Source organism: Patiria miniata, unplaced genomic scaffold, assembly GCF_015706575.1.
Source record: "Patiria miniata isolate m_02_andy unplaced genomic scaffold, ASM1570657v1 HiC_scaffold_8, whole genome shotgun sequence".
Lineage (NCBI taxonomy): Eukaryota > Metazoa > Echinodermata > Asteroidea > Valvatida > Asterinidae > Patiria > Patiria miniata.
Genome location: NW_024037075.1, coordinates 10,622,197 through 10,649,215, shown reverse-complemented (window position 1 = coordinate 10,649,215; position 27,019 = coordinate 10,622,197). Strand labels below are relative to the sequence as shown.

The 27,019-nt window shown below is 42.4% G+C and overlaps 1 pseudogene; it reads right to left on the bottom strand.

The window, feature by feature from the left end:
* Nucleotides 1–17,671: 17,671 nt before the first annotated feature.
* Nucleotides 17,672–24,728, bottom strand: LOC119719724 (annotated as a pseudogene).
* Nucleotides 24,729–27,019: the final 2,291 nt, after the last annotated feature.

The window sequence follows — 27,019 nt, the reverse complement described above, 5'->3', positions numbered from 1 at the left end:
TGCGCACATATTCGCGAATTGTTTCACGACATCGCATACGTGTGCGCACATATTCGCGATAAATATTGCGACATCGCATACGTATTTCGCACACGTTTGCGATATGCGATGTCCCTTCAGGGCTACCATACATTACTGACAGTGATCTGTCAATTAACAGAATGGGGCACAAGGTTCAACGCAACAGAATGGGGCACAAGGTTCAACGCGGCAGTGGTGATATAAGCGCGTAGAAAACGGACTAGGGCTTAGTTTGCTCAGGGTGCTGGAAAAGGTTGTCAGAATGGCGAAGACGAATGTGAGTTACAAGCGGTTGTTCCGATTGGTCGCCGTTTGCAGCTTGCTGGTGATTTCGCTGACTTATGCCGAGGACAAGCCAAGCGAAAAAGCAGCTAGCCCAAGTCGATATCGGCTCAGCGGTGCTCTGCTATTTGTCAACTGGGACTCAATTCAAATATCGATCGTATCCGCAATTGAAAAGCTGAAGCACATGTCCATCGGCGAGCTGTTTCGGAAGGCACATGGAATTTTCCAAGGATCTGAGTTCAAGGGGAAAATCAGCATTGAACTGCCGACCGGCGAAACAAAGGCCATTTTTGACAGCGGAGGTAACTTCGACTACATCGAGTTTGCAGCGGTGCGGTTTTTCTCCATTGAATACACCGGTCAATCGGCTAGGAAAGTGAAGATAACGTGCGACTTGACGGAAGACGATGTCACCTCAGAAGATGACGTTGTTTGCAGTGGCTCTGACATGTATCAAGTACGTCGACCTGCGGACAAGATGTCATCATTTGACAAAGAAAAGGGACTGGCAGACGACTTAGTGCTCAAGTTTGTCAAAACATTCGTCAAGAAACAGGGGTATCACAAGTTGCATGCTCCTTGGGGCGCGAAGGATATGGATGAAGTCATCGACTACATCTACGCGTTTGCCAAAAAGTTGCCGGACATTTCCATAGATGACGGTATATCCCTGGTAGAAGACGTATTGGGCGTGTTCCTGGTTGGCTTGACTCTTGAAGAGATCAAAGACCCCAACGAACCAGGAGACTACAAGAGAGTGGACGATGCGTGGAGCATTTGGGAACCCGGCCTAGGAGGAAATGAACTATACGGTCAGTTGTATTTGTTACCACAGGCCAGCATCCTTAATGTATGCGACTTGGTGGCAGAGATTACGGGCGTCCAATGCCCTGACAAGCTGCAAGATCTGGAACTGCCCATTATTCAAGGCCCAGCATTTCCACTATTTGACTACAGCAGAGTTCATAATTCAATCAATGACTATTCAATCAGTAGTGATGAAAAACTTCCAATAAATACGTATATTAAAAACAAGAACGATCACAGCTACGTAGTTTTCTCTAATCTATGGGAATTAGATGGTAATTTTGCACTTGCCCTGGATGACTGCATATCCAAGGGAAATGCACTTGGTTTTGATCTAATTGATTGGAAAACATCCACTCAGCGGGATTTGAGTAAATGTTGTTATAGTGGGAACCGTGCCATTTCCTTAGTCAAAGAAGGGGAAGTGACAAAAGATTCGGAGTCCAACCTGGTCGAGTACCAGCTGACAGGCGTCTTTAGCTTCCAATGCGATAGCGATGGGTTGCAAGGTTCTAATTATGAACCTTACGGGTACTTCTATATTAGTGCCGGGAGTAGAAACATAAATCAAAACTATAAAATATGGGAGGCCAGAGCTAATGCTATCTCGCTTACAAATGGTGGCATTTATCGCCAACCTTTTATGGTCAGATTTCAAGAAAGTGAACACTTTATGGATGAGGTTAATAATAAGATAACTTTGCACGGGCACGTGAAAGAGGACGATACAATTGGTGACGATGTAATTGGGAATTATGATGGGAAAACCTATGAAGCAAATACATTGAGTGAGTTAAAGAAATTGGAGTTTAGACAAGACTCAGAAGACATAGTTACAATAGAATTGAGGCTAATTTCCGTAACCGCTGTCGAAGAACCTGCAGTTTTGAAAGATTACGTACTTTCTGGTAATTTTGAGTTTTCATGTGATAACGATGGGGTACTGCAGAATTGGTACGAGCCGTACGGTTCATTCTCAATAGATATTGGTAACAGACCCGAAAATCAGGGCAAGGAAGTATGGCATTGGGTTCGCAACGAACATGAAGTCAAGTGCTGGGAAAGTGTTGAACAAAGCTTCTCATTCGATTTTAAGGAAGTGGAAGACTTCATGTCTTCAGGAAACACCAAGGGTAAGGTGATACTGCACGGGAAAGTTTTAGAACTTGACACAGGCAATTCTGATGTTATTGGGGACTATGACGGACAAACCTACGACGCCTATACCTTAGCAGAGATGAAAACTGACAAATTCTCCCCAGACTCTCAAGACAGGGTTATCATCAGTTTACAGATCACTGACAAAACAAGTGCGCCTGCTAAACCACAGTTACCAAAGCAAGGCCCTAAAGTGGTCAAAATGAACTCAGAGACAGAACGTCAGGCCGTGTACAGGATTATGCACGCTATTTTCCCATTAAACATGGGATTGCGCAAGGATAGGAACGCAGACAAAACTCGTCAGGAATTGTAGGGAGGATTCGGTGTTCGGTGTATACTAAGGTACAGGTTTCGCATTGTTATTAATTTAGTTGTTGGAGTGATAATCTGGATGAAATTAAGCACGAGTGTAAACCTTTGTGGTAAATTGAATTCATTGATATATCCATACTAACTAAAAGTAAGGATTGATTTGGCGTCTTCTGATTGGTCGGTGAGTGAAGGTTGACTGCGCTGTCTGGGCATCAATCGTCAAATACGTTGCGAATGCAGACCTCAAAACTCAGTGAAATATCAAATAGAAAAGAAATATTTAAATCTTGGTTTGCGCATACAAGTCACCTGATTTTGGCAACAGTTTAGAAAAACGGATAGGTTTTAGTTTCCAACAGTTATTAAGCTGTGACTAATGGCAATTGTACGAGTTTAAAACATATACGGATTTTACGCCTCACCACTGCCGTATGATGATCAAAGAAAGATGCAGTGTACACCATGATCTAAGGAATTTTTAGCTGTTTGTGATGTTGGAAGATTTGTGATTAAAAAAAAATAAGATCTGTTTGTATAACCAGTTTGTTAGTGCTTGATAATTTTGAGAATAGTTTAGGTACGAAAGAGGCGAGTTCTTATCAAGTTGTGATTTGCTACTGCATAATAGTTTAGCTTCAGTTCACCGATTGCATATTTAGTTTACATATAGCATTCATTTTTACTCGTAGCCTACATGCTCAAAGAAGATGCAGTGTACACCATGATCTAAGGAATTTTTAGCTGTTTGTGATGTTGGAAGATTTGTGATTAAAAAAAAATAAGATCTGTTTGTATAACCAGTTTGTTAGTGCTTGATAATTTTGAGAATAGTTTAGGTACGAAAGAGGCGAGTTCTTATCAAGTTTTGATTTGCTACTGCATAATATATTATATTAACTGTCTCATTTTAGTTTAGCTTCAGTTCACCGATTGCATATTTAGTTTACATATAGCATTCATTTTTACTCGTAGCCTACATGCAATTTGTTGTGGTTGTAATTATTGCTGTCATTTTAACACAGTTATTATTTAAAAGGGATGGAATAATTTTTAACACCGAGGCAAAATTAATATAATTTTTCTGAAAAAGCTCCATACAGCAGTTTGTTTTAAGTAAAACTGTGGTATTAAAATCTAAAATTATCGGGAACCAAGAATCACTATACATGTATACAGTAAAATTTAAATCTTTAAAAGTCGGGTCCGCTGGAGACACCTTTTGAAAACTATAATGGACTTTTGGTTTTATCTTCTGAAAGATGCCAGCCAGAATAATACATTTCACTGTGAATTTAGTACTGATTGAATGACCAGTTTTGATAAAAGTTCCCTAATCCGATTAAAATCGGGCAGATATTCCGGTAATTGCCACTTAATTATCCCATATTCAGGTGCCTCCATTCCCATCACCATTACCAGCGTACAAACTGTACTCATTTTGCCGGACCCTCCCTCCCATTCGGTAGCGTACAAAATGAAAAGGGAACAATGACGGTTTCTCCCATTGGTTCCCACCGTCATTTTTAATTCCTTGTAAAAGGCCTGGGTAACGCTGCCTGCCAACCCCTTCTCGGCGTGTAGTTTGTACGCTCGCGATGATGACCAAAATGGATGGCCCCTTAACAAGTTCAGCTGGTTCATTATTGCTTTTAAAGTAGAAGGTGTAACTGGTTTCATCGAATAATTATGGCGTGATGGTGTTTTTGTAAGGGACTTGATTTTTGTTTGGAGTGAAACTTTATTAAAAATGAACATGCATTCACAGTGTATGTTGCTCTTGAGTAGTACAAGAATCTTTTGTGAAACCTGATGGATGAATTCCCGTCGAACAATAGTGTTACCTTTCAGAACCTAAGTAATCGCGCGTTTTGTTGTCTTTTAAAAAATTAGAGGAACAACCACTTGCCTTGTAGTTCGGGAAAGAGTGTTTGACGGCTGAACTTGTTTCTAACCTGGTGCTTTTGCACTGGCTTGCGAACCGTTGGCTCAATAAGGACAATGCATGTCGTCAGGGTGTTTGAACTAGTTTATGTATCGGGTCGTGAGAACAATTCGTAGTCTGGGGGTAGCAGGGGCTGCAAGTCATTCGATGTCCAAAGGAGAATTGATCAACGTGGGCAAATTGCAGTTCTCAGCGTGTTTCTAGCTTTGCAATAGGCACACAATAGCTTCATATCTTGTTTACTGCGTCTGTTTTTGGTTGACTTCGTCCGAATCATAATAGCTAGCTGCCGAGCTACGAAAGTATACTTTGTTATGGGCCTGCACAGGTCTTTTCTGTCTCTACTGTGTTGACCCCAGGAACTCTGGAACGAAGGGACTACATTTCCTGTCTCCCCTAGTGACTTTGGCCTTCCTGCTGGAGTCTCAAACAAAATAATACATAAAGTAAATAAGTCATCTGGCTGTCACAATACCTAATGAAGCATGTCTATTCGACAGTCAAGGCCGGGATTAAAACAAAAGTAATGGGGTGAAAGAACTGCTATATCTAATTGGTGACCAACCCAAATCTAAGACATTTTTTATTATTTCTTTAAAAAAGAAAATAAATGTGTTCTGAAGCAAGTATGATTGATTAATAGTTTGCTCTTTAGGCAATGGCAAATTGTATACAAATGAATTGTAAGAGGAATTTCAACATGAAAGGAAAAGGCTTTGATATGAAAAGCATATGTTCTTCTTTTCAGGTCTTTTTGGGGTGTCTGGTCTAGTCTGGTCTAGTCTGGTCTGGTATGGTCGAAATATGGGAACATTTTCCTGTTATGATTTTTAACTTTAAGGTGTATGCATTCTTTTAACCGAGCGAGTGGGACAGAAAAAAGGCCTTACGATCTGTCCATATGTCTGTGATCGTAAAGACTGTTTCGTCACAGAGCGAGCGAGCCAACCAAGTACGGACAAGCCCGCTAGGTTTTGCCATAAAAATACTTGAAGGACCTTTGAGAAAATGGCGGTGAAAAAAGTGGCCCCATACATTTCCAATGGGCCCCTCACAGTTTGTGCCGCCAAGGCCATCTCTATGCCATGCATGCATAATCATGAATTTATTATTGAAAAGTCCATTGGCGGGCAGTTAGGTGCGCAGTGTGACAACAGGTGTGTTTGTATTTATCCCACCATGCTCACAAGTTTCCCAGCGCCTTTGTCGGTCGATTATGCCGCACAGCAAGTTTTGAGCGATTTACCTTTTGGAATTTCAAAACGCTGGCAGCGTTTCTATGTTTGAGTTCATGGTCCGGTCGAGCTCTTATTGTTATACAAGCTGGTTTACCCGATCATAGATCGGGTAGGGCGTAGTGTTGGGGATGAAAATGTGGGGAGTTAAATGTAAATGGGGGATATAGTTGGGGAGACATGCAGTTAAAGAATAGCAATTTTCTGTGGTGTGATCTGAGGCAATTTCTGATCACTAAAACCAATTTGAGCAAAAGATCATCTGTGAAAGTTGTGAGTTTTGAGTAATTGAATCAGCTACATGTATTCTGAGCAATAGAATCATTATTGTAGGCTACAATATTTTTATTTGGGGAAGAAAAAGTGTGTGTGGGGGGGGGGACCAAACAATGTCCCCCCACAAAATGTGTGTATGTGGGGGTTCCCCCTGTCCCCCGTCGATTTACGCACATGATAATTATGTACCATGGCAACTGTCTGTAAATGTTGCCATTGGTCTGTTAAATTGGCTTTTTGTGAGGCAGTCGCATTTGGAAAACGTAGTGAAAAGGTTACTGTAGTACAGGCGAAGGCTGGTTGTACAGTTTGACAATAAATCATAATGCAATAAAACGTGAAGGTGTCATTTGAAATGAAAATGTTGAGTGTTACCAACAAATTACAAACGGTCCGAATCACGGAGGAAGGTAATAATTATAAGTTTCAGTATTGGAGTCTTCAACAAACGTAAACTTGAACTTCTTACAATTTGCGAGACCGTCTGCGATTCAACTTTTATTCAAGTTGGTTCAACCATCTATATAAGAGCAAGTTTTACTCGGCCTCCGAGAAATGTTTGCTTCTGAAAGGATCCGAGACCGCGGCTTCACGTCCGTGGAAAAATGTGGGTGTCTTCCGCCGGGTCGGACACTTTTTCGTCGTTTTTTTGTGTGACTGCGTTTAAGATCGCGATGTTTGAAGCAATGCATCGATCCTTCGTTGACCCCAAACAGGCACCCGAAATTATAACACGACACTGAATTATACGTGGCGGGCAGCGAACTCACAACGCTCAGCCTTGGTGGTGGAAGCATGGAGCTGTAAACACATTATGGGAGCAACAGCACTCTATCACGCGACGTCACATGCTTGCGCTTCAAATAGCGAGCACCGTAGACCCAACCTCGTTTCCAGAGTGTGGAGCAGGCTGCAGTACGCGTTGCCATCGACGGTTTTCCATAGCCCGGAAATACTACGCAGTGTAGACTTTCGATTGGTCAGACCGCGCAAGGCATACTTAATGTGTAGTCCTTCTGATTATTCGTTGCACTCGGCGCAGGGGCGGCAAGCGAAGCATATGAAAGAATAGGGGCACTTGGTGGCCACGCACCATGGAGGAAAAATATTTTACCAAGGTCACCCCATCCACAATTTGGTGAACGCTTTTGCAGAACGGCTGAGTAGAACACGTAAACGAAACCCCTACGTTGACCTCGCTGACCTCGCACAGTCTAGACTCGCAGAAAAGCCAGCACAGGGGGCGGCCAGGCAGTCAACGTGAAAGCGCACACGACGGCAAATTCCTGCGCAAAACGCAGTCACGAAAAATAGACGAAACGGATCGCCGGTCCGTACGGGAAAATCAGGACGACACGAAGTGTCCAACCCGGCGGAAGACACCCTCCGCATTTTTCCACGGACGTGGAGCGATTTTGGCGCCGCGTGAGCCCGCGGTCTCGGATCCTTTCAGGAGCAAACATCGTCTCGGTGGCGAGTAAACTTCTCTCTTATATATATAGATACCTTGCATGGCTTTGGGGTTAATCATGCAACCCTCGCCACAGCAAAACACCCACACAAAAGAATCATGTACATCTGGGGGTCACTTTTTTGTATATCAACTCGGTGGAGAGCGATAAGCTACAAATTGTGTGATTTCCAGGTCGAATACTTCCCTGGATATGCTGAGCTGCTTAATCTAGACTACCCCAAAATTTTGTGTAGGCGTTTCTTCTATGAGCCATATCAGGAACGGATATCTGGTGCCTTGTGGAGACCCAGGACAATAGGTTAAAAGGGTCTCCACAGGGAAATTCTAAAGGTGTATAGGGGTCATTCCATGTCAGACCAACGCACTTTTTACCTCATGTCTTCCGATTTTGATAAAACTGCTGTGCTTGTAGGTCCTGATGAGCAATGCGCACACCAATTACTTTTAGCCCGATCCGACCTACCATGTGGTCAGGGCAGAAACCAAAAAAAAGGACATTTGTAGAGTAAAATACCACCTTTTTGCTAGAAATATTATGTCAAAACCATATGTCAATTTTCATTTTTTTTGTCTAAGGTTCGTCGCATCTTTGCATTTGCAATCTGTAGGCCTGTAGGCTGAAAAAGAAAGCGTGCGCCAACCTCGTGCCCCGTGGGTACAATCTTGCAGCGCCATGTTGTTTCCCATCATGCCTTGTGCGATCGTAACCCCTGAATTGTGTAATTTAAATGTGCTGAAATACGGTACATTATAATTAGGGCTGCAGTTTATCGTTTTACGAGCCGACGCCATCTTTAAAATGTTGAAAGTTGTGTTTTTGAAAAACCAATGCTTTCAAACAAGGCCAAAAAAAAAAGTCTCCGTTTTCTGGTATGCGCGCGCGACGCCGTAGCCATGCGCCCCGGCAAAATGAAAAAGTTAAGCACGAGTGTAAACCTTTGTGGTAAATTGAATTCATTGATATATCCATACTAACTAAAAGTAAGGATTGATTTGGCGTCTTCTGATTGGTCGGTGAGTGAAGGTTGACTGCGCTGTCTGGGCATCAATCGTCAAATACGTTGCGAATGCAGACTTAAAAACTCAGTGAAATATCAAATAGAAAAAAAATATTTAAATCTTGGTTTGCGCATACAAGTCACCTGATTTTGGCAACAGTTTAGAAAAACGGATAGGTTTTAGTTTCCAACAGTTATTAAGCTGTGACTAATGGCAATTGTACGAGTTTAAAACATATACGGATTTTACGCCTCACCACTGCCGTATGATGATCAAAGAAAGATGCAGTGTACACCATGATCTAAGGAATTTTTAGCTGTTTGTGCTGTTGGAGGATTTGTGATTAAAAATATAAGATCTGTTTGTATAACCAGTTTGTTAGTGCTTGACAATTTTGAGAATAGTTTAGGTACGAAAGAGGCTAGTTCTTATCAAGTTGTGATTTGCTACTGCATAATATATTATATTAACTGTCTCATTTTAGTTTAGCTTCAGTTCACCGATTGCATATTTAGTTTACATATAGCATTCATTTTTACTCGTAGCCTACATGCAATTTGTTGTGGTTGTAATTATTGCTGTCATTTTAACACAGTTATTATTTAAAGGGCATGGAATAATTTTTAACACCGAGGCAAAATTAATATAATTTTTCTGAAAAAGCTCCATACAGCAGTTTGTTTTAAGTAAAACTGTGGTATTAAAATCTAAAATTATCGGGAACCAAGAATCACTATACATGTGTACAGTAAAATTTAAATCTTTAAAAGTCGGGTCCGCTGGAGACACCTTTTGAAAAGTATAATGGACTTTTGGTTTTATCTTCTGAAAGATGCCAGCCAGAATAATACATTTCACTGTGAATTTAGTACTGATTGAATGACCAGTTTTGATAAAAGTTCCCTAATCCGATTAAAATCGGGCAGATATTCCGGTAATTGCCACTTAATTATCCCATATTCAGGTGCCTTCCATTCCCATCACCATTACCAGCGTACAAACTGTACTCATTTTGCCGGATCCTCCCTCCCATTCGGTAGCGTACAAAATGAAAAGGGAACAATGACGGTTTCTCCCATTGGTTCCCACCGTCATTTTTAATTCCTTGTAAAAGGGTAACGCTGCCTGCCAACCCCTTCTCGGCGTGTAGTTTGTACGCTCGTGATAATGACCGAAAATGGATGGCCCCTTAACAAGTTCAGCTGGTTCATTATTGCTTTTAAAGTAGAAGGTGTAACTGGTTTCATCGAATAATTATGGCGTGATGGTGTTTTTGTAAGGGACTTGATTTTTGTTTGGAGTGAAACTTTATTAAAAATGAACATGTTTTCTCAGTGTATGTTGCTCTTGAGTAGTACAAGAATCTTTTGTGAATCCTGATGGATGAATCCCCGTCGAACAATAGTGTTACCTTTCAGAACCTAAGTAATCGCGCGTTTTGTTGTCTTTAAAAAAATTTAAAGGAAAAACCACTTGCCTGGTAGTTCGGGAAAGAGTGTTTGACGGCTGAACTTGTTTCTAACCTGGTGCTTTTGCACTGGCTTGCGAACCGTTGGCTCAAAAAGGACAATGCATGTCGTCAGGGTGTTTGAACTAGTTTATGCATCGGGTCGTGAGAACAATTCGTAGTCTGGGGGTAGCAGGGGCTGCAAGTCATTCGATGTCCAAAGGAGAATTGATCAACGTGGGCAAATTGGAGTTCTCAGCGTGTTTCTACCTTTGCAATAGGCACACAATAGCTTCATATCTTGTTTACTGCGTCTGTTTTGGTTGACTTCGTCCGAATCATAATAGCTAGCTGCCGAGCTACGAAGTACACTTTGTTATGGGCCTGCACAGGTCTTTTCTGTCTCTACTGTGTTGACCCCAGGAACTCTGGAACGAAGGGACTACATTTCCTGTCTCTTTTAGTGACTTTGGCCTTCCTGCTGGAGTCTCAAACAAAATAATACATAAACTGAGTAAATAAGTCATCTGGCTGTCACAATATATACCTAATGAAGCATGTCTATTCGACAGACAAGGCCGGGATTAAAACAAAAGTAATGGGGTGAAAGAACTGCTATATCTAATTGGTGACCAACCCAAATCTAAGACATTTTTTATTATTTCTTTAAAAATGAAAATAAATGTGTTCTGAAGCAAGTATGATTGATTAATAGTTTGCTCTTTAGGCTAGGCAATTGTATACAAATGAATTGTAAGAGGAATTTCAACATGAAAGGAAAAGGCTTTGATATGAAAAGCATATGTTCTTCTTTTCAGGTCTTTTTGGGGTGTCTGGTCTAGTCTGGTCTAGTCTGGTCTGGTATGGTCGTAGTATAGGAACATTTTCCTGTTACGATTTTTAACTTTAAGGTGTATGCATTCTTTTAACCGAGCGAGTGGGACAGAAAAAGGCCTTACGATCTGTCCACATGTCTGTGATCGTAAAGACTGTTTCGTCACAGAGCGAGTGAGCCAACCAAGTACGGACAAGCCCGCTAGGTTTTGCCATAAAAATACTTGAAGGACCTTTGAGAAAATGGCGGTGAAAAGAGTGGCCCCATACATTTCCAATGGGCCCCTCACAGTTTGTGCCGCCAAGGCCATCTCTATGCCATGCATGCATAATCATGAATTTACTATTGAAAAGTCCATTGGCGGGCAGTTAGGTGCGCAGTGTGACAGCAGGTGTGTTTGTATTTATTCCACCATGTTCACAAGTTTCCCAGCGCCTTTGTCGGTCGAATTATGCCGCCAGCAAGTTTTGAGCGATTTACCTTTTGGAATTTCAAAAGGCTGGCAGCGTTTCTATGTTTGAGTTCATGGTCCGGTCGAGCTCTTATTGTTACCTTGCATGGCGTCTGGGTTAATCATGCAACCCTCGCCACAGCAAAACACCCACACAAAAGAAGTACATCTGGGGGTCACTTTTTTGGATATCAACTCTGTGGAGAGCGATAAGCTACAATTTGTGTGATTTCAAGGTCGAATACTTCCCTGGATATGCCGCTGAGCTGTTTAATCTAGGCTACCCCAAAAATGTGTGTAGGCGTTTCTTCTATGAGCCATATCAGGAACGGATATCTGGTGCCTTGTGGAGACCCAGGACAATAGGTTAAAAAGGGTCTCCACAGAGAAATTCTAAAGGTGTATAGGGGTCATTCCATGTCAGACCAACGCACTTTTTACCTCATGTCTTCCGATTTTGATGTGCTGGTAGGTCCTGATGAGCACTGAATGCGCACACCAACTTTTAGCCCGATGAGACCTACCATGTGGCCAGGGCAGAAACCACAACGGACATTTTAAGAGTAAAATACCACCTTTTTGGTAGAAATATGTCAAAACCATGTCAATTTTTATTCGTCGCATCTTCGCATTTGCAATCTGTAGGCCTGTTCATTGTTTTAGCTGTAGAGGGCGCACACTGAGCTGAAAAAGAAAGCGCGCGCCAACCTCGTGCCCCGTGGGTACGATCTTGCAGCGCCATGTTGTTTCCCATCATGCCTTGCGCGATCGTAACCCCTGGAATTGTGTAATTTAAATGTGCTGAAATACGGTACATTATAATTAGGGCTGCAGTTTTATCGTTTTACGAGCCGACGCCATCTTTAAAATGTTGAAAGTTGTGTTTTTGAAAAATCAATGCTTTCAAACATAAGGTTTGGACATTGTGTTTTTTAGCAAAGATTTGTTTTAAAGATACGTACCCCTTCCGTCCTTTTACAACCGCAAATACAGGGTTTTTTTTAGCAAAAAACTAGGCTGCCATAATCCATAACGTACAGGCATCGCGCAGTTTTGAATATTCGTAAGTGACGAGACGTGCAAAGCACGCGAGCGCATTACGCTCTGAATAGCCAGTCAGCGTCACTTACGTCATCATCACGGCCACATAGATATAGAACTTAAAAAACTAGATCGGACGAGCGTATGATACGCGCGTTTTGACAGGACGCTGCCATTGGTCACATGAATAGGGTCAAAAATTTAAACGCGCATTTCTTCGGCATGACGATCACTTGTACTCCATCACTGCTTGAAAATGGTGGCAATCTGTGCGGCAGCAAAGTTCAACTAAGACGGAGAAAGGGACCCGGAGGACAGTCTCTCAAGAAGTTAACATCATGTGCTAGTAACTTAATACACAGAATTTATCTCTTGAGAGTACATTTCGAACAAGACAGCTTTTATAAAAATTAACTCAATATAGGCTTCGTTACGCAATGCCAAATGGGCATAAATCATAGGAATGGGTGTGGAAAAAAATCCCCCGTGTGTGATCCAAAGGATCCTCCGAATTTTGTAATAACCGCGCAGGGCCTACTTAAAATATTTTCAGTGCATTGTTTTAAAAGTTAAGATGGTACTCCTGATCCTGAACATCGAATGACAATTATTTCTGGCCTAACATCACCCTCCCCTCTCCTGCTTTTCAATAATAGTCCGACTCCGCGGGGGTACGAGGATTGGGAGTCACTTTTTGTTGTGGGATGTGGGTGATTAAAGAAAATGCACCATTCTCCTAGTTTGAACACATCAATGAGAAATATTCCAAATGGCAGCAAATGGAATCCAACAAGGCACGATCGTCTTTGCAGCGACCATTTCCCTGCAGAGTGCTTCAAGGTGGAATGGGGGGAAAACACGTCTGCGTGTCGATGCCGTACCGTCAATCTTTGAAGACTACCCGACTCCTTTGAAGCCTATAAGTAATACAATGAGCCTTGGGGCCAGGATAGGCTATCGATAATTACTGTCATGTATTTAAAGGCCTATCATGTGCTTTATTTGTTTTAATTCGTAGAAAGACTACAGTCTCGTGTATGGACTTCAGAACGAGAGAGAAAAGCTGCCATTTGCAACGGCAATGAAAGAACCGACCCAAGCCCCCGTCGAAGATATTGCTTCAGTGCATGGCTGTACCGGCAAAACAAACATCAGCGATAGAGCATGCATACAGTCTACCACCAGAAATGGATCTACCCTCGGTAGTATAGCAGGAAGGCTATATAATCCAAGCTTGAACAGGAAAACAGACAACTCCGGCAGGAAAATCGACGATCATGTCGATAAAGATCTTATCATCCGTCAGAGAGGTGGTAAAAGGCCTGTAAGAGGAGCAACTTGTTACTCCAGAGATGGCCGACCAGATGGAAACACAGTTTCTTATTCTGCAATTGGAAGTCACTTTGCTGGAGCTGGGAAAACTGCGCCTTGCTCAACGAATCACAATCATAGTGAACAGATGAAGAAGTTTGCACTGCTCGACAAAAGCGTACATCTTCGTCAGAAAGAAGATTGCACTGCCGACTGTGCGTACAGTGAGGAGATAGCTGGTCACGCATGCATAACTGGGCCTCGCGTGGACCATAGCTAAAATTTAACAAGTTTCGCTTAGTATTTCGTTATCGTCTTATTGTTGCTCCTCAGAAATTGAAAGATTGGATAGCCCTCTGTTTGCGTTCATGCATATGAGGAAGATATATTGGATTACTTATTCTGGTTCATAAATTTATGGAAAGCAATACTCACCTGCTGGTAGTTGCATAGGCTAGACCTTCACATAAATATTCGGATGGTGACAACCAAATGTATTTTTTTCATGAGCAATGATATTCTTGACATCTTGATTAATGGATATGGATATGGAACTGCCATTTCATCAGATTATTTATTAGCTACCGAGTAAGGTTTCATAGTGTTTATTACCTAAAAGTTATTTAAGTATTCGTTTGTTCAGTTCTCACAACAGATGGCCAGAGACTTGTTTTTGTAGTCATCCATTCATTTCAAATGTAATGTTCCTATTGAGGTTAGCAGTATTAATTGATGGCCCATTGAAAATCATCTGTCAGGTGACATGGCTACCCTCTGTAAATAAAGCTATTATTATTATTAAAGCAACGCAATATTTCGAGTGCCCGTTTTTATCGTTGCTCATTTACAAAATGATTTTCTGTTATTTCATTTTGATGTTGGTAAAATTAAAAGTTTATGTTTTGTCTGATAGGCAAGTAACGGTTGATTTTTATTGCACATTTAAAAAAAAAGAGGGGAAAATCTCATGAAACAGGTTGACATTTAACTACGCTTTTGACATTTGCCTTTGTTAAAGATATAAGAACACAATGTGGCTACTTTTCGGTACAAATTAGTTTTCTTGGCTGAAAATCAATTACCTTCAACACAGTCGCCAATTTGGCCCCAAATAAGACACAGAGGCAAACTCATGTGTAACTTTTCAAAGGAATATGAAATGTCACATTGTCAAAAATCGTAGTTAAAAATGTCAACCTGTTGTTAAGAACTTCAACGCATAGCTGAATTCAGGTGGGGGTGTTGGCGATATTTTTCCGTCCAGCATTCACCAGCTGCCCTTTGCGCGTGGCCCTATTCACGTAACTTCGCAGCGCGTCCATGAAGAACCCAGAAGTTTTGTGCACAGTGAATGGCGCGTTCGAACGCGCGTCCGATCTAGTTATTTTAAGTTCTATCCGGTTCGTTAGTAAAAACGTCATTCACGCGCACCCACCATTGATAACTAGCGCTCATTGGCTACAACCGCTCGAGCTGCGTTAACTTCCGGTTCCAATCGTGCAGAAAGTGCTGGAGGTGACGTCACACTAACGAACCGGATATCTATGCACGGCCAGGGGTTAGTGTACGGAACGAAGGAACGCGCATGCACGCGCCCCTGGAGTCGAGGCTGAGCGCGCGCCCACATCATTGCACGCACGATCAACTTCCCTTGACCTTTAACAATTAGACTTGACTCAAGTCGGAATTGCTTTAAGTCGGTATCTTAAAAAAAGTAGCAAAAATCACTTAGTTTACGCCTTTCCCAGATGCCCGACAAGGTACACTTCAGCGCGCGTTCCATTTCAGTGCCGTATGACAATGCGCACACACTGTATGTACACTGTACAACACGCGAATGTGTGTACATGTAGGTGCATGTATTGTCAGAGCATGTGCATACATGTGGTGCAAAAGTTAGCAATTGGGTTGCTGCATCACTTGAAAATAACATGTACATGTACGTTTTTAACATGATGGTCCGGATTCGACGCATGAGGGCGCGCGTTATGTACTGTAAGGACGTATGCGATATGTGCTGTGAGTGGATAATAGGCACAGACCGAGCGCAACCCAGACTTGGCCAAGTCTGTATCGATAGCCTACTTTTGAAGTTCACGACCCTCCCTTCCTAGACTTGGCCAAGTCTGGGTTGCGCTCACTCTGTGCCTTTAGTAAATCCACTCACAGCGCTTATCGCATGTACATAACGCGCGCCCTCATGCGTCGAATCTGGACCATCATGTTAAAAACGTACATGTACCGATGATGTTATTTTCAAGTGATGCAGCAACCCAGACTTGGTCAATCTGCCAAGCGTACGCGCTGGTTTGTTCCACGTTTGTACACAGTCTATGGAAATTAATTCTCGATGTGATTGGCTTCTACCGATTTCGGTAGAAGCCAATCATATCACAATTTTTCAGGTAATGAGTGTCGTATGTCCATGCATTATGATACGTTCTGTGAGGGACACCAACTACACGTTCCATGAGTTACAGTGTGTATTAAAGTGGCGGCGCCCAATTAAGCCACGACTGCGCAATAGCCGTAGCCTTGTTGCCATTTTGTGATTGGACGATTAACGACGTTCGGTTGTTCGCAGTTTAATAACTCCAACGTACGCAAGTACGACGTGCGTTTTATGTATTGTTTATATATTGGCAAAATAAAAATGAATGAATGAAGTAAAGAAAGGGGTTGAGTGATTTTAAAATTAAAACAATACTTAAAAAGAAACCAGGGATCAAATTTTATACGCAAACGTGTATATGTATATAAAATTAATAAATTTAGATGCATAAAATAAGGGTTTTTTGTTCTAAAGAAAGTATGTATGTGTATAGGCCTATATAAAATTAATAAATTTAGATGTATAAACAAAATTAAAAGAAAGAAGTTATTCTTCCATTCCCAACTGCTTTATGCACAAATGTCCAACGAATCATTGCGATGTATTTGGATAAGATCATGCCATTTCCATTTTACATCGAACTGTCAAGATCTTCACACGTATAGGTTTTGTGAAATGATAAAGTTGTTCCTGCGTAAAACATCCTACAAGATCTGGTCTTGTTTAAGTATGTACACGCCCGTACGTAATGTACATGATACGTACATCCATTGAACACAACCTCGTTATTGTCCAATCACAAAATGGCAACAAGGCAACGGCTATTGCGCAATAAGCCACTGCTTCGTGTGAAGACTCGGTGACTGTTTGTTTTCGTGATTTTTACATCAATATCCAAAGATTCCAAGACACAGGTACAACAAAACAATTGCTGACTGCTGTGATGTGGGATATGATGTTTTGAACATCCGAGGGGCGCATAGCACCCTCGGCTTCGCCTCGGGTACATGCTATCATAAAAAGTGGTTTGCTAGGCAAATTTGTAAGATATACAGTTTGCTAACCAGGACACAGCGCATATACTTTGGTCTTTCTGAGTAATTCGGCCTCTTGCAACATTGAGCTAGCCGTGGAACCAGTATTGTTGGTGTACGTACCCTAACGTGGCGCGGCCCCTAACATGGCGCACTTTGCTTTTTCGCCTGTAGCGCCTAGCTAGAGCAAAAGTTTTTACCGAATTTCACAGAAAGTAAACTGATTTTCCAATCAGTTTATTTCGAAGTGCACATGTCCCGAAAAATAAGAAACAATTTTCTGACAAACTTCTAGATGGGTATGTAAGTAGAGAAAATAATTGTTTATCAGCATTTATCAACTTTACAGAAATTCTTAACTATGATGTTAATTTGGAATTTTCCGAGATTTATTCAAGTGCGCCACGTTAGGGAACACCACTCTATTCCGATGTGTCAACTTTTGCTTTATTTTACCACTTTAACCACTTTTATTATAAGTTGTCAACTTTGTAAGTCCGTGCATTAACATATTTACCTGAAGTTATTTATTGAATTGGAAAGACACCCAAAACTACACTATGTTGTCATGATAATTATGTACAACCACAAAAAAAGGACGGTAATTTATGCTCCTATATGCTTTAAAACAATAGGCGCCGAACCTTTTGTGTGCACAGATGAGATGTTGTTGCATACAACATACTCTGTGATTTCAAATAGTGTTCCTAATTTACACATCTCATTCCCTGAGTATCGCACACATTTGGAAGGGAGTGGGTGTTAGAGTCAAGCCGTTGACTGCTTTGAAGGAAATGGGCGGGGCATCCTCTGGTCTCTCACAGGTGAACTGATGCAGGAGGAAAGAGAAGAAGATGAACAATTCCATCTTAGCCAGCTGCTCTCCCAGACATACTCGACGACCTATGGGTGAGAAATAAACAGTTGGGGTGAATTTTCGTTTCTTGAGAAGTTGAGCTACAGCAGACGCGCAAAAGTAAAGTACCAATGACGCCATGCTCTTTCTTGTGTCTTTTCTTACCTGTGGAAAAAGGCAGATGTTCTTCTGGGCGCCTCACTTTCCCATCCCCGTCCAGAAACCTCTCCGGTCGAAACTTCTCCGGTTCGGGCCAGAGGTTTGGGTCTCGGCTGACTGCCCACAGATTCGGAATCACAATGGTGTTGCGGGGGATATCGTAGCCAAAGATTGACGTATCTTGCGAGAACATGTGAGGCAAGCTTAGTGCTCCCACGCTGGCGATGCGTTGCACCTCCATGATGGTCACCTCCGTGTACGGCAACTCGGGCTTGTCGGCGATGCGAGGCAGACGGTTGCGGCCGACCACCTCGTCTATCTCTCGCTGGACTTTGCTCTGAACCTCCGGGTGAGCCGGCATATACAACAAGGCCCAGCGGAGGGTGGAGGTGGTGGTTTCTGTCCCGCCAACGAAAATTTCAAAGACAGTCAGCAGCATGTTGCTGGGCGAGATGTGACTCTTGATGTTATTCCTCTCGTTGTTCTGGATTTCTCCGAGAAAGATGTCCAAAAAGTCTCTGGGATTATCCGGATCCAAATTTTGACGGTGTTCGTCGACGTTTTCTGTGCAAGTTGGATCGCAGCTCTTTGAAGGTAGGGGTGAATGTTAGATACTGCATGACTGGCAGAAACTGGTACGCAGACCCTCCGCCAACGACCTCAAAGTTCCTGTTCATCATCCTCAAAAGCTCCTGAAACTTGCCGTCAGAATACTCGAATCTTTTACCGAGGGTTACGGAACAGATGTCGTTTGAGACGGCATTTCCTAACAACGTCATCGGATCAAAGGGGATGTCGTTGTGGTTCTTCATCTCTCCGATCAGGTAGCGTGCCTCATCAGCAATGGCATCCTGAAAGCTTGATTTTCCGACACCAAGACCCCTCAGAACGTTCAGGGAGAACTTACGCTGTTCGGTCCAGCTTTGTCCGGATGCTGAACCTACACCTAAAAAAGATAACACCCCACAAATTATTGTTTACGGAGCTTTTAAAGGGACATATGTGAAAAAAAAATTTAAAAAAATCTGCGTTCGAACGAAAAAAATCTGCGTTCGAACGGAAAAAATCTGCGTTCGAACGAAAAAAATCTGCGTTCGAACGAAAAAAATCTGCGTTCGAACGAAAAAAATCTGCGTTCGAACGAAAAAAATCTGCGTTCGAACGAAAAAAAACTGCGTTCAAACGAAAAAAATCTTCGTTCGAACGAAAAAAATTTGCGTTCGAACGAAAAAAAACTGCGTTCGAACGAACAAAATCTTCGTTCGAACGAAAAAAATCTGCGTACTTGGGCTGCCGGCCGGAGACACAGACGCCATTGTTGACGTCGTGGTTAATTTAAAAGTTAATTCCAAGAATTGGTTATATTTTACACCAAGGGTGTCGTCATATAGAGATAACGGGAAAAAATCAAGATTAACACCGTTTGTGTAATATTTTACACTCCAGGTTTGGCAGTGTGGAATGTACATACAGAATGTAGTATTTGGTTTGGTGCTTGATCGAAATGAAAGAAACAAATATGGGATAAGATAAAACAAAAATATGGTTCTCATTAGGATTGAAACCCAGGACTCTTTGCAAGGGCCGTCACAGCCTGCACTATGAAATTAGAGAAGGAAAAATTCTGGTGGTAGTCCCCCTGCTCAGTGTTTAACTGTGACAGAACTGATTGAGTGCCCCCCCCCCCCCCAAGAAAAACAGGCCCCCAAGTGCCCCCTGCAAATTATACCCCAATTATGAAACTGGTCTTGGTTTGGAATCCCGATGATGAACAGGTGCTTTTCTCTCCCATGTTTAGTTCGATAGTGATTTGGCACCACAATATTTCTGGCCTTTCCTGCAAAGTAGGGTCCTGAAAGGGTCCTGTTATTACACAAGTGTTAAAACCTTTAGTCAAACCACGAGTACTTTAAAGTAAACAGCAATGTCAATTTGCAAAAGCTTTAGGCTTTAAAATAAATACCAATTACAAACTCAAAAAAATGATGATTTTTTCAATTTTTTTTTCACCTATGTCCCTTTAAAAGCTCCGTAATTGTTCAACCTATCCGGTATTTTTTTTTTAATATTATGGGGTAACTTCGGTAAGTTAGCCCGGTTGCATGTCTTTGGCAATCGGGCGAACCAGATGAAGTCATATCAATCTTTAACATATCATGTATACGTTTGCACAACAAATCGGTCAATACGCTTCGTTTTTTTTTGGCTGTTCTACTTTGTTGGCTGCTCTTTTTACTTTGACTGTAGGCCTACTCAGTATATACACCCCCCCCCCTTCCCCCTGATGGGGCCAAAACAATAAATGGAATGCTAAAGTTCCTAAATATATTTTCAAATTGCCTTCGAATGCAGGAGAAAGCATCGTAGATTTCAAAAATTTGCGGGACATGTTCCTGAACTTTTTATCAAGAAATATATTCCGGAGTTCCAGGAACACAATCACCAAAAAAAAGGGAGGGGGGAGCTCTGTCGTAGATCTGGCTTCAAATGTGTTCCCAACACGTCACTGACTGTGAGTGCATTGATTTTGTGAAATCTTATCAAAGCGAGTAGATGTTTTCGAGCATCTCATTGTAATCATGTTAAAAACCACCTCTAAAGGCTCTTATGAGCAACTTGAATTAGTCTTTACTCCAATTGACGTCATATATATCTCACCCAGAGCGTCTTTTTCCAGTGTGGCCTTGCTGTAGAAAGTCGTCGGTGGTCTGTCACTGGTATTTGGATGAGCCAGGGCTTTCTTGATGGCTTCGTAGTTGCATAGGACAACCACCAGCTGTCCGTCCAGATTCAAGCTGAACACATCCTCGTATATTGGCGAGCAGGGCCAGGGTTTGTACTCGTCGCCTTGCAGGGCTAACTTTGGGAGGTAGCCGATGATAGGTAGTCCAGTCGGCCTGGGAGGCAGGTTCCTTGGTCTTCGAAGAAGCCAAATGACAAGGACGAAAACTCCTAAATAGACCAGTGATGATTCGATGGTCAAATAGCTGTGGATCACTTCCATTTGAGCCACTCCAAAAAAATTTGGCTAATTCTAAAAATTGGGAATGGTAACCCCGGATCCTATAGGATACACCAACAGACACAATAAATGACAAGAAAGAACAAACTTCTAATATTTCCAATTATATTAACAACTCTCCAAGTTCTGAGCACTATAATTATGTACAGCAAAATCTTATAATCAAATTCTTCAATTTAAATCACACTCTTGATCTTGGAAGAAGATTCCCAATTCAACTTCAGATCAGGTGAATTACTTCCAACTTATTTAATCAATCAATGACAAGATCATAAAAAACACTTATGTTCAATTAATCAGTTAAATCACTTCCAAATTATTACATCAATCGATGACAAGGATCATAAAAAGAACGTTCAATCAATTAATTACAAAATCCTAAAAACACCACTGTTCAGTCAATCAGACACTATCAATTTGTTTCCAAATGTAACTCCGTTACCAGACTTCTCTTAATTATTTATCGTTCGGGCACTTCCCTTTTACAAGTTTCTACAAACTTTAACGCCTTGGAGTTCCCGGCATCTGAGAGCTCGCAAGACCGTGGTGGGCACAACTCACAGGACTCGGCCGGCTACGCCTCAGTAAATACTCTACGTCTAAAGCACCTCATTGGTAGACTCCTTCTCCAGTCGGTGTTAGAGTCGACAGGGGAATACTCTCAACAAAAAAGCCATCTATAATAAATATAAATCCAAAACCTTCCTAGTTCTCAAATATCTACATAGATTACTTTTGCCGGGTAAATCGGTGAGGACTTCATGATAATTGTTCAGGACACGTGTTATTTCTGCATTTTGCTCTGGTGACAAATCTTGGTTGATTTCAACATTATGGATGGTTTCTGTAGCTTGCATTGGTGGTAATCCAATTGTACCAGAAGGAACACCAACAGTAGATTGTTAAGTGATGTAAAAACTCAGTTATGGATGTATGATGTTCACACCGGTTGTATTTGTTGTTATATTCCTTGTTGTACATGGGCAGGTCGACTGTTGCCATCCCAACTACCCCGATCATTGTGCGTCTGGACTCAACATTTTGGTGCTTGGTAAGTTAGAACCGGTCAGTGTGATAATGGATGTGAATCTTGAACAATTGCGTACCGTAGCAGAAGCTTGTGATCTAACGGGTCACGAACTAATCGCATTTTGCCGCGAAGAACGTAAGGAACGCGAAAGGGCTGAGCGCGATACTAGAGCATAAAATTATGATATTCGCAAGGCAGATCGTGAAAATTTAGAGTAACAGTTACGGCTAGAAACACTAAAACACGAACCGATTCCCCCACTTTCACCTGTCTTCGATACCGCGTCAGAATCCGTTAAGGCTAAACCGTTTCGTTATCGAACTAAGACACCCAAGTTACCCAAATTCAACGAAGATCAAGATGACCTAGACGCGTATCTTCAACGTTTCGAACGTTACGCAGTAATTCAAGAATGGGATGAGAACGATTGGGCAATCAGTTTAGGTGCACTCCTTAAGGGTAAGGCCTTAGACGTGTACTCCAGACTACCCGCAGATCAAGCCACAAATTACGAGGCACTCAAAGAAGCATTACTGAAACGCTTTCATTTGACAGCCGTCGGTATTCGGCAAAAGTTTCGAGAAACCAAACCAGACTCTGGCGAAACTGCTCCTCAATTTATGGCCCGGCAAGATAACATATTCACGCGTTGAGTAGAACTGGACAAGACCGAGAAAACATATGAAGGAATTCAATCTTACGCGAACAGTTCCTAAATCGCTGTACCGAAGAGCTTCGGTTGTTCCTAAATGAGAGGAAACCGCGTAGCACGGCAGAAATATCTCGTCTAGCGGAACAGTATACCGACGCTCACGGTTCATTTGCAGCACGCGAGAAGAAATCACACCAAAGTAATTTCACATCGCGCAGACCAGAACCAACTCAACACTCCAAACAGTCGCAAGTAACTAGTAGGCCGCAACAAACTCGTAATCCCAGTCAAGGCAGTTCGTATCACGAAATCAGAACGTGTTACTTGTGTCACAAAAAGGGACACATTGCAAGAGATTGCAGAAGTCGGCCAAAAGATATCACTAAGGTTGCCAATATCATCGCGTCAGCACTTACCAGTGTTCTTGCTCCTGATACTACTCCTCAACCATCGCAGTACCAAAATCAGACCAGTGAAACATGTAGTTCAAATTCGGAAAAATCTGAAACAGTCGCTTGCATGGTAGCTCAACAACCATTAAGAACCTGCTGTGTTAAAAGTGGGAAACTTCACTAACAGTGTGGACACGAATTGCCGCTCATGAGTGCCGCTTGTCGCGACAAAAACCCAACAAACATGCCCGTTACCGACGGTTTGATTAATGGCACTAGCGTGTCCGTATTACGCGACACCGGTTGTAGCACCGTCGTGATAAGGCAAGATTTAGTTTCCGCTGATCAATTAACCGGGCAAGATAGAACCTGTGTACTTGTAGACGGTACGATCCGCAAAGCACCGATCGCGATTGTCGAACTAGATATACCTTATTTTGTAGGATCATCATGAGGCGCTTTGTATGCCTAATCCGGTATATGATGTAATCATAGGCAACATATCAAATGCACGAGACCACAAGAACCCAATACAAATTGGTCTAAGCCATCAAACATGCAACCCGACATCACTTGTGAAGAACTCGGTTGTGCGGTCGAAACCCGTTCACAAAAACTAAGACAAGAAAAACCTATGAAAACACTAAAAGTCGCGGAACAATTACCAGATATTGATCACACGCAGATGAAAATTGCACAAGAAAACAATACCGATCTTAACCGTATCCGAGAACTGGCAGCGAGCAAAGACGAGAAACGAACTAGAAACGGCTCCAGAACAACTTTCTCTGTGGTAGACGGTTTACTATATCGCGAGTTTCAGTCTCCTTATCACAAATTCGGTCAACCGTGTAATCAATTAGTAGTTCCCACAGAGTACAGAAATCATGTCATGAAAATCGCACATGAAAGTATCCTCGGAGGACATCAAGGTGCAAAGAAAACTACGGATAGAGTCTTCAGTAACTTTTTCGGGCCAGGGGTTCAAGCCGATGTAACGCGATACTGTAGATCGTGCGATATATGTCAAAGAACAGTACATAATTCACGGTAATGCCGTTCGGCCTTATAAATGCACCAGCTACGTTCAGCCGCGTCATGCGCGCATTACTCAAGGACATGAATCATGTAAGTAATTACATCGACGACATACTTATTCATACTCAGTCTTGGGAAGTCCATGTTCGAACACTCAATGACCTATTTCAGAGACTCAAGAAATCCGGTCTAACCGCTCGACCAAGCAAATGTTCAGTAGGTATGAGTACGGTCGCGTATCTAGGTCACAATGTTGGCTCCAGCAAATTGACACCACAAACGGACAAGTTCAAGAAAATCCTCGATGCCTCGCCACCGGTCACAAAGAAACAACTTCGGTCATTCTTAGGATTATCCGGCTATATCGCAAATTCATACCAAATTATGCAGCCATAGCAACTCCGCTCACAGATAAAACTAAGGCTAAGGAACCGAACAAAATAACGTGGGGTGAAAGCCAACAGTTAGCTTTCAACAAACTGAAACAGTGTTTATCGAAAGCTCCAATTCTCACATTACCTGATTTCGAGAAACAGTTCGTTCTACGAACCGACGCTTCGGATACCGGTATCGGTGCAATCCTGCTTCAAGAGCAAGATGGTATTCCCTTACCCATTGCATTCGCGAGTCGTAAGTTACTCAGTCGCGAACGTGCGTACTTGTCCATAGAGAAAGAGTGTTTAGCTCTCGTATGGGGTGTTCAAAATTACCAGAGTTATTTGTACAGCAACCATTTCTTGGTGGAAACAGATCACCAACCCCTGACATACATCCAAAAAGCCAAAGTCGCTAACTCCCGTATTATGCGCTGGGCATTGGCTTTACAGCCATATCGCTTGACAATAGTAGCGATCAAGGGCACGGACAATGTAGGGGCCGATTTCCTTAGTCGCAGTCTGTAGAAATTGTGCACTGCAACTCCTGGAGAAAATGTAAGACATTTTCTTACAGAACTGGGGGTGAATTGTTACAGTGCAACCGACAAGTATATAATTATTTTCGCCGATCATGTGTTTAATACGGAAGCGTAGAAGGGTCAAAAGAAATTAAGAAAAATTTAGTTCCTATCTCGCCGCGGCGAGTTACTATCTCGCCGCGGCGAGTTACTAGGGAGGTTTCGCAAGCGAACGGATACGCTTACACTTACGTTTAGCTATCCGTATCCGTTTTTTACTTACGTGTAGCGAGCGAGATATGCGTGTCGTCTGCACGTTTAGCGGATAGTGAGTGGCGTATGAAGTCATACGTGCAGACGACACGCATATCTCGCTCGCTACACGTAAGTAAAAAACGGATACGGATAGCTAAACGTATTTGTAAGCGTATCCGTTCGCTTGCGAAACCTCCCTAATAACTCGCCGCGGCGAGATAGTAACTCGCCGCGGCGACTTACTGTTTTGCATCGGCGAACGTCAGGCACGACGAATAGCGATACTCTTTGGGTTCTATGGAACGCCAAAGAGGCATTTAATGTGATCACCAAATCGGTGATGCACTTTATCGATAGGCAGTGGAGTTTTGCAATCGGTGATTGACTGTCACAATCGGTGATGGATTTTCGCGAGTGGTGATGGATTTATGTAATCTGTGATCAACTTCTGGCAAAACTAACAACCTAATCACCCACACAGGGCTGGGTTCTAAATTCTTTAGTTAGTACGTCCGATGAATGAAATAATATATGTAATTATAAAGTTGTCCTTTCTTTTTTTGTTAAGAATAAATTAAGAAAGAAAACAAAGTTCAATAGGCGGCAACAGGTGGTTTATCCACTTTGAATGCCAGATCCATTAGCGTACGGGATGAGGATGACCCTGCCAACTATTCAACATTATGATTGCAGCTCTCAGAGGGCGGGGAAAGTAATTACTGTAATGTACCGTCTTTCGATCGTTACGACCGATTTGAATGAAATAGCTCAAATTACCGTTACACAGACATTTGGATGTTCGCGGGTTAACTCTTTAAACATCATTTACTCCCGTTTTGAAGGCCGTATCTCAGAGATCATGATCCTACTATGTACTAAAAAATCGTTTTGATATGTTCAGTATTTTTCATTACAATTTGAAAAATAGGCTTTGAGTTCGTCATTTTTCAATACTTTCAAGCGTCACGAATATTAATAAGGTTCTATCCATATGGAATGCAGTTACAAAGTTTACGACTCCCTCCTTCACGAGTTCTCCACCCAAAAAAAATATTAACCTTTTTGGTTGATTTCGATTGGTCTATACCAAGACCCACGGGAAGTCACGCAGAGTCACGCTAATTAATATGATAATAACGCGCACGTCATATTTACGTCAACGTTGCGGCAAAACCGGCCATGGTATAGCGTTCCGGTTGACCGTGTGTTTTAGTTATAGTTATCCCGCGAGCGCGAGTGGAACACGGATTAATGTAGAGCATCTATAGTGGCCCGGCCGAGTGGTATGTGGGACACTAGACTAGGGCGGGTATTGGGCGGATATCCGGTGAAGGAACCCTGTCTCACGGCCTTTCAGCTCGGATGAAATTTTGGGTCGCCCCTCCATTGTAACCTCAAGCCCCCCCCCCCCCTCCTCTCCAAGTCCCCTAGGATGAAAACCCTGGCTACGCCGATGCCTCTTTGGCGTTCCATAGGACCCGGAGGGATCGCAATTGTTGTGCCCGACGCTCACCGATACAAAATAGTAATTTGCCGCGGCGACATAGTAACTCGCCGCGGCGAGATACTAACTCGCCGCGGCGAGATAGTAATTCGCCGCGGCGAGATAGGAGCTAATTTTTTCTTAATTTCTTTTGGCCCTTCTACGCTTCCGTAGTTTAATGCGTTCCGCTCATTATTATTTTATTTTGTATATACCTGTGCACCCCGCCATAAATGAAATCGTCCGAAAGTTTTAACCAATAACGTGTCAGTCA